The sequence below is a fragment of the Lemur catta genome, chromosome 3 (assembly GCF_020740605.2).
Source record: "Lemur catta isolate mLemCat1 chromosome 3, mLemCat1.pri, whole genome shotgun sequence".
Classification (NCBI taxonomy): domain Eukaryota; kingdom Metazoa; phylum Chordata; class Mammalia; order Primates; family Lemuridae; genus Lemur; species Lemur catta.
In genome coordinates, this window is record NC_059130.1 from 4,614,996 (window position 1) to 4,626,743 (window position 11,748).

Consider the following 11,748-nt stretch of genomic DNA (forward strand, 5'->3'; position numbering starts at 1 on the left):
TGAACTTGATCAACATTGTAGATGAAAGGGTGAATGACCCAAAGGACACATGTCACACACAGGCTACGTGGGAGCAACATGGCTGGGTTCTTCACCTGGGTGCGACTGGGCCGACTCCAAAAAGACAGTCCGCACAGAAGGGGGTTTAGTGAGGGTTTTTATAAATGGGGATAGCCGACCCCCTCCCACCTGCCCTGTTCAGTTCTTTGTTTCTGGGCCAAACTGGCAGGTGAAGAATTGCTTCCTGCTATGTGTAGTTCACGTATGGCAGAGGACGGTGGGCAGAAGAGCTGTTTGTAGTAAATTCTTCTTCAACCAACCAACCCCTCCAACCCCTTCGCCCCAGTTGCATCCATCTTTCTGCTTTGGCTTCGTCCTTATCAGGAGAGCTAGGGAGGGGTAGCCTTGGTCTCCATCAGGGAGCGGGGTGGGGTGGGGGTGGGGGGAATGCTGGCTGCAGCTGGCTGTTAGATCTACAAAGTCCGGGGACTCCCCAGACTCCTGTGGCTATTGTTGTACAAGCCTAAGTTTTGCATTAACCACGTTCTGTCCTATACATACTTTTCGGGTTCCCACCTGGAGTAAACCTAACATTAGACAGATTCTCCATGCAGATTATAAATGAAAACCTAACAGGTAGTTCAGAATATAATTCCCCATTTTAACTTTGGGTCTTGTCCCTCCTCTCCCTCTGTTCCTCACTGCTTCTATGGATGTTTTAATTAGCCAATATGTTCTGTATGTTGGGTTAATGTTTTCTGTTTTCAAAAATACCTGTCATATGTATCATTCCATTCCGTTTTGAGTACTGTGTGTTCATTATGGTGCTAGGTATTAGGGATTGCAATGATGAAGAGATATAGTATATGTTTTTATGGGGTTAAAGTCTAATAGAAGAGACAAAGTAAAAATAATTACAAATTTTAATAGGTGCAGTGATGAAAATAATACTGACTTAAGAAAAAACAGAAAATCAACTTTATTAGAAGTAGTCAGTGTTTTGCTTCTGAGGAAGACATAGAAAGCCTAAAGAGACTGTCATTCCCAGTTTAACATCGAGAAAAGTCTGGGTAATCTACAAAATTAGTGTTTCTTGAGCATATCAAAGAACTGAGATTGCAAGACAAACAAGAACACTGAATCCCAGAGAGCAATACACCCTACAAAGAGGAATGGGACATCCAAACCATTCATCTTAGGGAGAACCCAAGAGAAAGAGGTGGTCACTATACAAGCAGGTAAGAAAATATTAGCAAAAATTTTAACAAATATTGAAAGGCTACATGTGGGCTAGTGTACCAGTTTGGAATGGCTGAGAGTCTCAAATAAGGGAACTTGATATGCCCTCACAAATTCTTTCCCAAGGGCCCACAGGAGGCTCACAAGAAAGACTGGAGCAGGGCAGGGGACCAGAACGTCTCAGCTGGTGATCAGGCATGCAGAAGGTGAGTGGCTGCTGCTGGGGTGAAGGTGTGAAACCCTGCCCACCTTCCCTAGGCCCTTAACCATGCAAAGGCCTTAAGCTATGGTGGGAAGAGCAAGCCTATCACCCCCAGGGCCCAGGCAAAAATCCATTGCTTCAGGGGGAGGAATAGAGGTAAAACCCATCTGCCTCTGGGAAAGGGGTAGGAAATTCTCTGCCTTCAGGACCAGATAAGGAATCATTACTGCTAGAGAAGGAGTAGAAGCAAAAATTATCTAACCTTGTAGGAGGGACAGAAAAACCATCTTGGCCCAGGATCCCACATTGATAGCAAATGAGCTCTGCTATCACTGGGGATGGGCATGAAGTTCTCTCTCACACAAGACCAACAATATATTTAAGTCAGAGTTTGGCTGCTACTGGGAAATGGAGCAGGAATGTTGAGAAGCCATAGATACCTGAGGGCCAGGCACACAAAACCTAAGACTGAGGCTAGCCAAGGTCAATAGAAAAAACCTTCCTGTCCCTGCTTAGTGCTATGGGCCTCGCACTAAGTAACAAGGAGCACTAGTCCTTTGTTAAGGAAGCAGCAAGAGTGTAAATATAGATCCTCTCTGTGGTGTAGACATACAGGAATCCCTCAAAGTTGAGGATGGGACTCAAAAGTCCTGCAGTCCAGGTACATTGTAAGCACAAGGGAACAGCAATCAACCACTGGAACTTGAAGCCTATGGTGTACTGAAGATAGCAACAGCAACAATATAATCCAAACTCATGCAAATGTGTGTCTGCATTGACACAATCCCCAAACTAACTGTCTGACAGAAGAAATGTGTGCGTTTCCAGGTGTAAACACAATCTACCTGATTCCTTCTGTTGCACACGTATATCTGGCACTCAGTCAGAAATCAACAGAACCCAATTCAGAGATCCCACAAATGTTGGAACTATCAGACTTTAGGGCAACTGATTAATGTTTTAATATACCTAGTAGGAAAGGCACTAAGTCATGAACAGAGGAAGTTTCAGCAGAGAAATGGATGAGTTAAAGGGAAACACTTAAATTTAAAAAACCCACAATATCAGAGAGAATTTCTTAAGAAAACGTGATACAGCTAAAGAAAGAATTGGTGAACTTGAAGAGAGGTCAATAGCGATTATCTAAACTTAGATACAAGAAGGGGGAAAAAAAGTAGTAGTGGGGAAACAATACAGAGCATCCGAGAACTGCCGACAAGATCAGACAGTCTGATGTTTAGGCAGACCCCGGAGATGTCAGTTCTCCACAATAAAGCTAATATCATAAAGCAAGTCACATGAATGTTTTGGTTTCCCAGTGCATATAAAAGTAATATACTTTTATAGATCACTATAAATCACTATAAATCAATATACTATACAGATCACTATACTGTAATCTATTAAATATGCAATGATAGCATTATGTCAAAAAATCAATGTATGTACCTTAAAAAATACTTTTTATTGCCAAAAATGCTAATGATCACCTGAACCTTCAGCAAGTCGAAATCTTTTTGCTGGTGGAGGGTCTTGTCTTGATGTTGATGGCTGCTGACTGATCAAGGTGGCTGTGGCAATTTCTCAAGATAACAGTTGGTTGAAGTTTTCTGCATCAGTTGACTCTTCTTTTCACGAAAGATCTCTCCTGCATGTGATGCTGTTTGCTAGCATTTTACCCAGGGTAGAACTTCTTTCAAAACTGGAGTCAGTCCTCTCAAACCCTACCACTACTTTATCAACTAAACTTTTAACGTGCTCTAAATCCTTTGTTGTCATTTTAACATTGTTCACAGCATCTTCACCAGGAGTAAATTCCATCTTAAGAAACCACCTTCTTTGCTCATCCATAAAAAGCAACTCCTCATCCATTATACTTTTATCACAAGATTGAAACAATTCAATCACATCTTCAGGCTCCACTTCTAAGTCTAGTTCTCTTGCTATTTCCACCACATCTGTAGTGACTTAACTCCCCTGAAGTCTTGAACCCCTCAAAGTGATCCATGAGGGTTGGAAAACAACTTTTTCCAAACTCCTGTTAATGTTGATATTTTGACCTCCTCCCATGAATCACAAATGTTTTTAATGACATCTAGAATGGTGAATCCTTTCCAGAAGGTTTTCAATTTACTTTGCCCAGATCCATCAAAGAAATTACTACTTATGGTAGGTATAGCCTCGCAAAATGTGTTTCTTAAATAATAAGACTCAAAAGTCAAAATTATTCCTTGATCCATGGGCTGCAGAATGGATACTGTGTTAGCAGGCATGAAAACAACCTGAATGTCCTTGTACATCTCCATCAGAGCTTTGGGGTAACCAGGTGCATTGTCAATCAGCAGTAATGTTTTGAAATGAATCTTTTTTTCCTGAGCAGTAGATTTCAATAGTGGGCTTTAAATATTCAGTAAGCCATGCTGTAAAGAGATGTGCTGTTACCCAAGTTTTGCCGGTCCATTTCTAGAGCACAAGCACAGGAGATTTAGCATAATTCTTAAGGGACCTAGGATTTTCAGAATGATAAAGGAGCATTGGCTTCCACTTAAAGTCACCAGCTGCATTAGCCCTTAATAAGAGAGTTAGCCTGTCCTGTGAAGCTTTGAAGCCAGATATTGACTTCTTTCTTGCTATGAAAGTCCTAAGTGGCATGTGCTTCCAACAGTAGGCTGGAGTCCCAGAGAAAGTAGAGACAGACTGGGGGATAGGAAATATAAAAGGAGACAATAGCCAAGAATTTTCCAAAGTTAATGAAAAACAATAGACCACAGACCCTAGAATTCCAGAAGTCCTGTATCTTAAGTCACACTGCTGAAACCGAAGATAAGAGTAAATGTCTTAAGGACATCCAGAGGAAACAGAAACATGACATACTAAGGAAGAAACATAACAATTACAGCCAACTTCTAGTCAGTCAGAAAGTATACAAGCAAGAAAACAATGAATTAAAGGGTCTGGAATGTAAGGAGTTTGAAAGTCATCACTCCATCCTAAGAGTAAGTAAAAAGCTGAAAAATCAGTAACTCTTCTTGGATCTCTCAGAGAAGTGAGGTCACAGGGCAAACACCTACCCCCTAAATTGGAGAGACAGGAAAATACAGAGAATCACAACTAATGGAGCAGACACCCACAAGTGTAAACCTCCGTGGGAACTAGTGCCAGGGTAGGAAAAAAAAAAAAAATCTAAATTGTAATTGACAACACTTTTGTGAGTTTTACCTCCAGGAGCTCGACCAGGTTCTCACCATGAAGATTAGCCAAAAATTCCAGGCATTCAGCAGCGGGAGGAGACAAGGAACCATTTTGAAATATGCCAGAGCTTTCTGCTCTGAACAAGACCTGCCCTTAAGACAAACTATGTTACCAGAGCCTAATCTACTGAAGTTTTTTCAGAGCCTAACTGACCTGGGGGAAGGGGAGTAGCCAACCCCGGCCAGCTCTGGCTATCTTGTCCCACCTCACGGTGGGGAGGGAGCTCCTGAGAAGCACTTGTGAAGTTTGCAGTCCCGAGGCACAGGCTCATTCGAAGCCTGAGACCTAATCTCAGGACTATAGAACACTTCCCCTCCCATGGCCTCTTACCCCGCATTACTAGAGGGCTGTTTAGTGCAGTTCCTTTTACCTGGTACGCCATGTCCAGCTAGCGAGAAAAAAATGACAAGACCAAAACAAACCCAGAAATTTATTCTCTCATAGTTCTGGCCTCCAGAAATGGCAATGGCATTGCTTGGTTGTGGCCACATCACTCTGGTCTCTGCCTCCGTGGCGACAGTGCCTTCTTTCTGTGTCGAATCTCTCTCTGCCTCCCTCTCCTAAGCATACATACGATTGCATTTATGGCCCACCTGGATAAACCAAAATCAACTCTCCATTTTGAGGATCCTTAAAGTAATTACATGTACAAAAATCCCTTTTTTGGCCACATAAGATAACATTCACAGGTTCCAGAGATTAGGACTTGGATATCTTTTGGGGGACATATTCAGTTTAACAAATCATGTGAGATTTTAAACAGGTCAGATTTAGGCTGACAAAATCCTTCAGGGCGTGATGTGGCACAGTCAGAAAGAATTCTCTGGAGACGTTCATGAAAACTAATTTACGTCGCGTGGCAGCACAAAGGATTGAAGGGAGTCATGGCAAACTCCCTGCACCCACTCCTGTCAGGATGGCATCTGGGGGTGGTGAGGAGAGGGCTTCAGGAGTTGGGCTGCTTGATTTTGAACCTCAGAAACCCAAGCCGTAATTTCCTCATCTGTCAAAGCTAGATTATTATATTAACGTCTTCCTTTTGAGGTTGCTGAGAGGAGTAAAGTACACATGATCTACGAATGTGACTGGCACATGAGTAATACTCACCGAGACACTGCTCTGATTATGACTGGTGTTCTAGAATCCACCTTCTGATCACAGATGACTGGAAGACCATGATGTGGAGGTCTTTCCACCCACCGGCCTCTGACCAGCTTGTTGAACCAGTAAACTAAAAGATCGTCATTGTGCTGTGAACTAAAAATAAAATCCAAAGCCCTCTGCTAACTGAACGGACCACTCTTGGCCAAGGGGATCCCAGAAATACCTTAAAACTGAGTTCCCAGCCATGATGGGATGGGAGAGACAAAGCACAATTACGTGTGTGTGATTTCCCTTCGTAAATGTTCATGACTCCTCCTATAGCTTGTTGAATGCGTATATTTGACCACCCTGCTCAGGATAAAATCCTGTTCCTTTTTGTCCCTTCTTTGAAGCACCTGGGCCTGGCTCGTGGCTGGGGCTCTGCTTCCCAACCTGTTGGAATGGCCGCCCAGCCGGCTGCTACCCTTTGTGAGGAATAAAGCTCTCCTTTTCCCAAAGTATAAACCTTGTTCATTTTTTTTTTTTTTAGTTAACAGTGTGTAGCATCAAAAGAATACCTGGTTATTAGGGCGGGTAGGATGGGTGACTGTGCTCCAGGGTGGGTGGTGGAGGCTGGAGCGCATGGCAGTTCGTGTGCCGGTAGTCAAGGGGTACACTGGAATCACAGCCGAGGGCCCTGTAGCCAGAAGGCAGCACGGCAGGTCTGCTGGAGCAGGCAGGGGCGCTGTCATGTGCATCCCAGTGCCTGGGCCTCTCACCTGCCTGAGTGCCTTGTCAACTGTGTCCTTTCTTAGCACAGGCCACTCCACACACGCTCTTTGCTCACAAACCCTCCACGCTATCTGTGATTCTGAGATGTATTGCTGCATCTTCCCCTCCCTCCCTCCCTCTTTTCTTCCCTTTCTTTCTTTTTTTCTATTCCCCTATCTCTCTTCCTTCTTAAAAGTAATTTATCGAGGTGAAATTTGCATAACATAAAATTAACCATTTCAGAGTGAACAATTCAGTGGCATTTAGTTCACTCACAATGTTGTGCAACCACTGCCTGTAACATCCCTGACCCATTGCCACAGCCTGAACATGTGTCCCCACACAATTCCCGTGGGTGATGAACCTAATCCCCGAGGTGATGTATCTGGAGGAGGAGCCTTTGGGAGGGGATTAGGTCATGAGGGTAGAGCCCTCACCCTCACGGGATTAGTGCCCTTAGGAAAAAGGGACATCCCTCCACACTTCCGCTATGTGGGGACACAGGGAGAAGACAGCCATCTATGAATCAGAAATTGGGGCTTCACCAAACACCGACTCTGCTGGTGCCTTGACCTTAGACTTCTCAGCCCCCAGAACTGTAAGAAATACATTTCTGTTGTCTATAAGCCACCCACTCAGTTTATAGAGTTTTGTTATAGTGGCTGAATGGATTAAGACACCCACTGACCAGTTTCTCCTCATCCCCCTCCTCCCAGCCCCTGGCAGTCACCAATCTGCTTTCTGTATTTATCTATTCCACATATTTCAAATAAATGGAATTATGCAATATGTGCCATTTTGTGTCTATATTTATTTTTTGAATAGCAAGTACATTCACAATGTTTATAATTGCAGAGTCATAAAAAGGTGCATAGTGAAAAGTTCTCTCCTCATGATCACTTACTTTCCCTCCTCAGAGGTAAAGAGTAACCTTTATGGGGGGGGGAGGGTAATTGTTTGTGTTTTGCTATCTTTCCGGGTACATAAGCAAATACACATATGTCTGCTTGTCTATCTATTTTCTCCTACACAGTTTTGCACCTGAATTTTTTCTCCCAACAACAAGCCTTGGAGATAGTTTCATTTCAAAACATAAAGAGCTTCCTCATTCTTCCGTTTTTAATGACTTCTTAGTTTTCCAGTGAATAGGCCAATTGTACAATGTACAAATGTACCTGCAGATAAGTAAGGAGCCTGGTGTTACGGATTCAGACTCAGATACACTCAGTGTAAGGTAGGAGTGGATGCCTGTTACCTTGTACAATAGGTAGCATCCATGGATTGTGAATTACGTGTCGGGCACTGTTCTAAGCATTTTAAAAATGACTTTGTGGCAGTAGAGTTCAGACACCATACAATTAACTCAAAGTGTACAAGTCCACAGTATTTAGTATCTTCAGAGTTGTGCAAGTAACCATTACCACCATCTAACTTCAGAACATTTAAGTCACCCCACTAGTCCCTCGTCACCACTCTCCCCTCCTCCATCCCTAGGCAACCACTCATCTACTTTCTGTTTCTATGGATTTGCTTATTCTGGACATTTCCTGTAAATAGAATCATACAATATGTGGTCTTTCGTGACTAGCTTCTGTCACTCAATATAGTGCTTTCAAGGTTCATCCATGTTGCAGTGAGTGTTAATATCAGTATTCCATTCCTTTTTATTGTGGAATAATAATCCATTGTATGGATATATCACATTTTATTCATTAATTCATCAGTTAATGGCTATTTGGATTGTTTCCACTTTTTGGTTATTATAAATAATGCTGCTATGAACATTTGTGGACAAGTTTTTGTGTGGATGTCTTTCATTTCCCTTGGCTAAGGGATACCTAAGAGAATTGCTGGGTCATATGTACCTCTATTTTCTCACTTTTGAGGTACTGCCAAACTGTTTTCCAACATAGCCTCCCATTTTACATTCCTATTCTTTTTTTTTTTTTTTTTTTGAGACAGAGTCTTGCTCTGTCTCCCAGGCTAGAGTGCAGTGGCATCATCATAGCTCGCTGCAACCTCAAACTCCTGGGCTCAAGCGATCCTCCTGCATCAGCCTCCCCAGTAATTGGGACTACAGGCATGCATCACCACCCTGGCTACATTTTTCTATTTTTTTTTTAGAGATTGGGTCGCTCTTCCTCAGGCTGGTCTCAAACTCATGGCCTCAAGTGGATCCTCCCGTCTCAGCCTCCAAGAGTGCTAAGATTACAGACGTGAGCCACCCCGCCTGGCCTCCAATTTACATTCCTACCAAGATTGTATGAGGGTTCTGATTTCTTCATATCTTAAGTAAAACTTGTTATTATCTGTCTTTCTCGTCATAGCTACCCTAGTGGGTGTGAATTTACATCTCCTTGTGGTTTTCATTTGCATTATGCTGATGGCTAATGATGTTGAGCATCTTTTCTCATGCTTATTGGTAATCTGTGTATCTTCTTCTGATAAATGTCCATACAGAGCCTCTGTCCATTTAAAAAATTGGTTCGTCTTTTATTGAATTGTAAGATTTCTCCACACATTCCAGATAGAAAACCTTATTAGATAGATCACTTGTCTTTTCTATCATTCTGTGGCTTGTTTTTTCACTTTTTTTGGTGTTCTTTGAGTACAAAAGCTTTTAATTTTGACGAAGTTCAATTTATCTGTTTTCTTTTTATCACTTGTGTTTTTGGTGTCATATCTAATTCAATTTTAAAACAAAATTTTTCACATTTCTAAGAGTTATTTTCCTAAAACATTAAAAACTATCTATAAAAGTTAAAGGGAAGAAATATAATTTATGATTAACAGATGTTAAAAAATTAAATTTAAACTATTTAAATAGAGTTGAAAATTTTGACTTTTTGAAAATGTAATGAAATCTTATTAGATATTTTTATTAAAAAGCTATTCATGATTCCAGTGTTCAATGTTTTGGAATCAGTGCCATGCTTCATATATGTTTGGCCTAGGCCTACATAAATACACACGTTTAAGAGTAATATGAATTGTTTAATATTACATAATGTCCCTCATGCTCTATGTGAACTATTGCAACCATACAAATTTTTGAGTACCTTTGGAATCTTAAATTAGAACATGAAGAGAAACAAGGAGACAGATGGCTGGCATTACTGGGAAATGGAATATTGCTATGCAAGAATCTATTGCATCCAAGGTGTCTGAGAGGAGGGACTTGACAAGTTGACTTGTCTTTTCTTTCACCTAAGCACTTGTGTGCTTGTACCCGAGTGGCACTCTGGGGCAGTGTCTGTCTGCACTGCTAGTAGCACAACCCTCAACCTTCAGAGCACCGGGATGTAGTTGCCTTTTGTTTTAAGGACCTAGGACAGGAGTTGCGAAGAAGCATTTCCCTGGGACCTGTTATCCGTGACAGGGCATGTTTCAGGTATGGGGCGCACTGTCCCAGTGCTGAGTGTAAGATCCCAAGTAACAGAGGTGCCCGTGTGTTTTAACACATTTGTGTGTGTGTTTGTGATTTGCAGGCTCTCCCAAAGCATGCAGAGGCCCCTCCTGCCCTGTTTTAAGGGCAATGGTACTCTTAGGCCATGGGGTGAGATTAAATATGGCCTTTCTAATTAAACTCTCATTTACCATGAAGAATGCAGTGAGTGGAGATGGAGGTGGAAGGTGGACCAATTTTCTTATTTTGCTGACAAAAATAAGCTTTATCTGCAGACTTGTATGTCATTGTCATTTTAAGTGTCGTCCTGTCTGCCAGTCTGGCTATTATAATTCACACAACTGCAAAAAACACAGAATTTCTCATTCATTCCTTCGCTCACTCAATATGTATTTACTAAGCACCCTGTTTTCTAGGTGCTTTTTGGGGAGTAAAGAACTGAATGACAGGCTGGGCGCGGTGGCTCACGCCTGTAATCCTAGTACTCTGGGAGGCTGAGGCGGGTGGATCATTGGAGCTCAGGAGTTCAAGACCAGCCTGAGCAAGAGCGAGACCCCGTCTCTACTAAAAATAGAAAGAAATTAGCTGGACAAACTAAAAATACATAGGAAACATTAGCCGAGCATGGTGGTGCTTGCCTGTAGTCCCAGCTACTTGGGAGGCTGAGGCAGGAGGATTGCTTGAGCCCAGGAGTTTGAGGTTGCTGTGAGCTAGGCTGACGCCACGGCACTCTAGTTCGGGCAACAGAGCGAGACTCTGTCTCAAAAAAAAAAAAAAAAAAAAATTGTGAAGTGAGTACTTACAGGCGTGTTTAAAGTGATACAGGAATACAGAGGAAAGAGCAACTGCCCGTCAGTGTAGCCTGACCTACGGAAGGCTTCAGATATGGCAGAAAAATAGTAGTTTCCATTAAATGCTAACAGAAGGCCTGCTATGTTATAGGCTTCGAATACTGTCACATTTACTTCCCACAGTAACTTTCAGAAGTAGTCATTTACTTCCATTTTACAGGTGAGACAATGGAGAAACAGAAAGGTTAAGCAACTTGCTCAATGCCACACGGCTAGAGTTGCAACTTCTAGATCTTCCCAATTCCATACTGGATAGACTTTGCACTATGTCCTGATATTTGCTAAGTCTTGAAAGATGTGTAGGAGCTTACCTGAGTGGAACAAGTAGGGTGAGGAGCATTCAGGCAAAAGCAGCACCATCCTATTCAAGCTGTAAGGTGAAATTTAAATTATAAAGCAAGGCATGTTAGTCTCCATAAAGATGAAATCACATAAGGGCTAAAATTACAACCATTTGACTTACTTGAATAAGGTTCTGTGCAAATCCCTTTGCCTGGTTGATTAATGATTTCTAACAGGCCCAACTTCAGGGTAACATTTAAATTCTCTCCAGAAAGGTGCAGTATTACTACTTTTCATAAGTGTTCTTGAGTGTGTGTGTTGGGGGAGATGCTGTAATTGATTTTTTTAGTGGGTGCTCTTGATACTTCTCTGTGAATTTATTTTTCTGAGCCATTTTCCTCTTGAAGGAGGTTTTCCAGACATTCCCCAGCAACTGGTTTGCAACATGAATCTATGTCCTGTGTTTGGCCTTGTCTTGGGGATTATATGGATTCTCCAACATGGAATCTTTAGTGCTGGAGTCTGGTTTAAGGTCAGTAAAACAAACCACTCAAAAAACACAAAACAGTCCAGGCAAGGTGCCTCATGCTTGTAATCCTAGCACTTTGGGGCAGGAGATCCCTTGAGATCAGGAGTTCTAGGACAGCCTGACAAGAATGAGA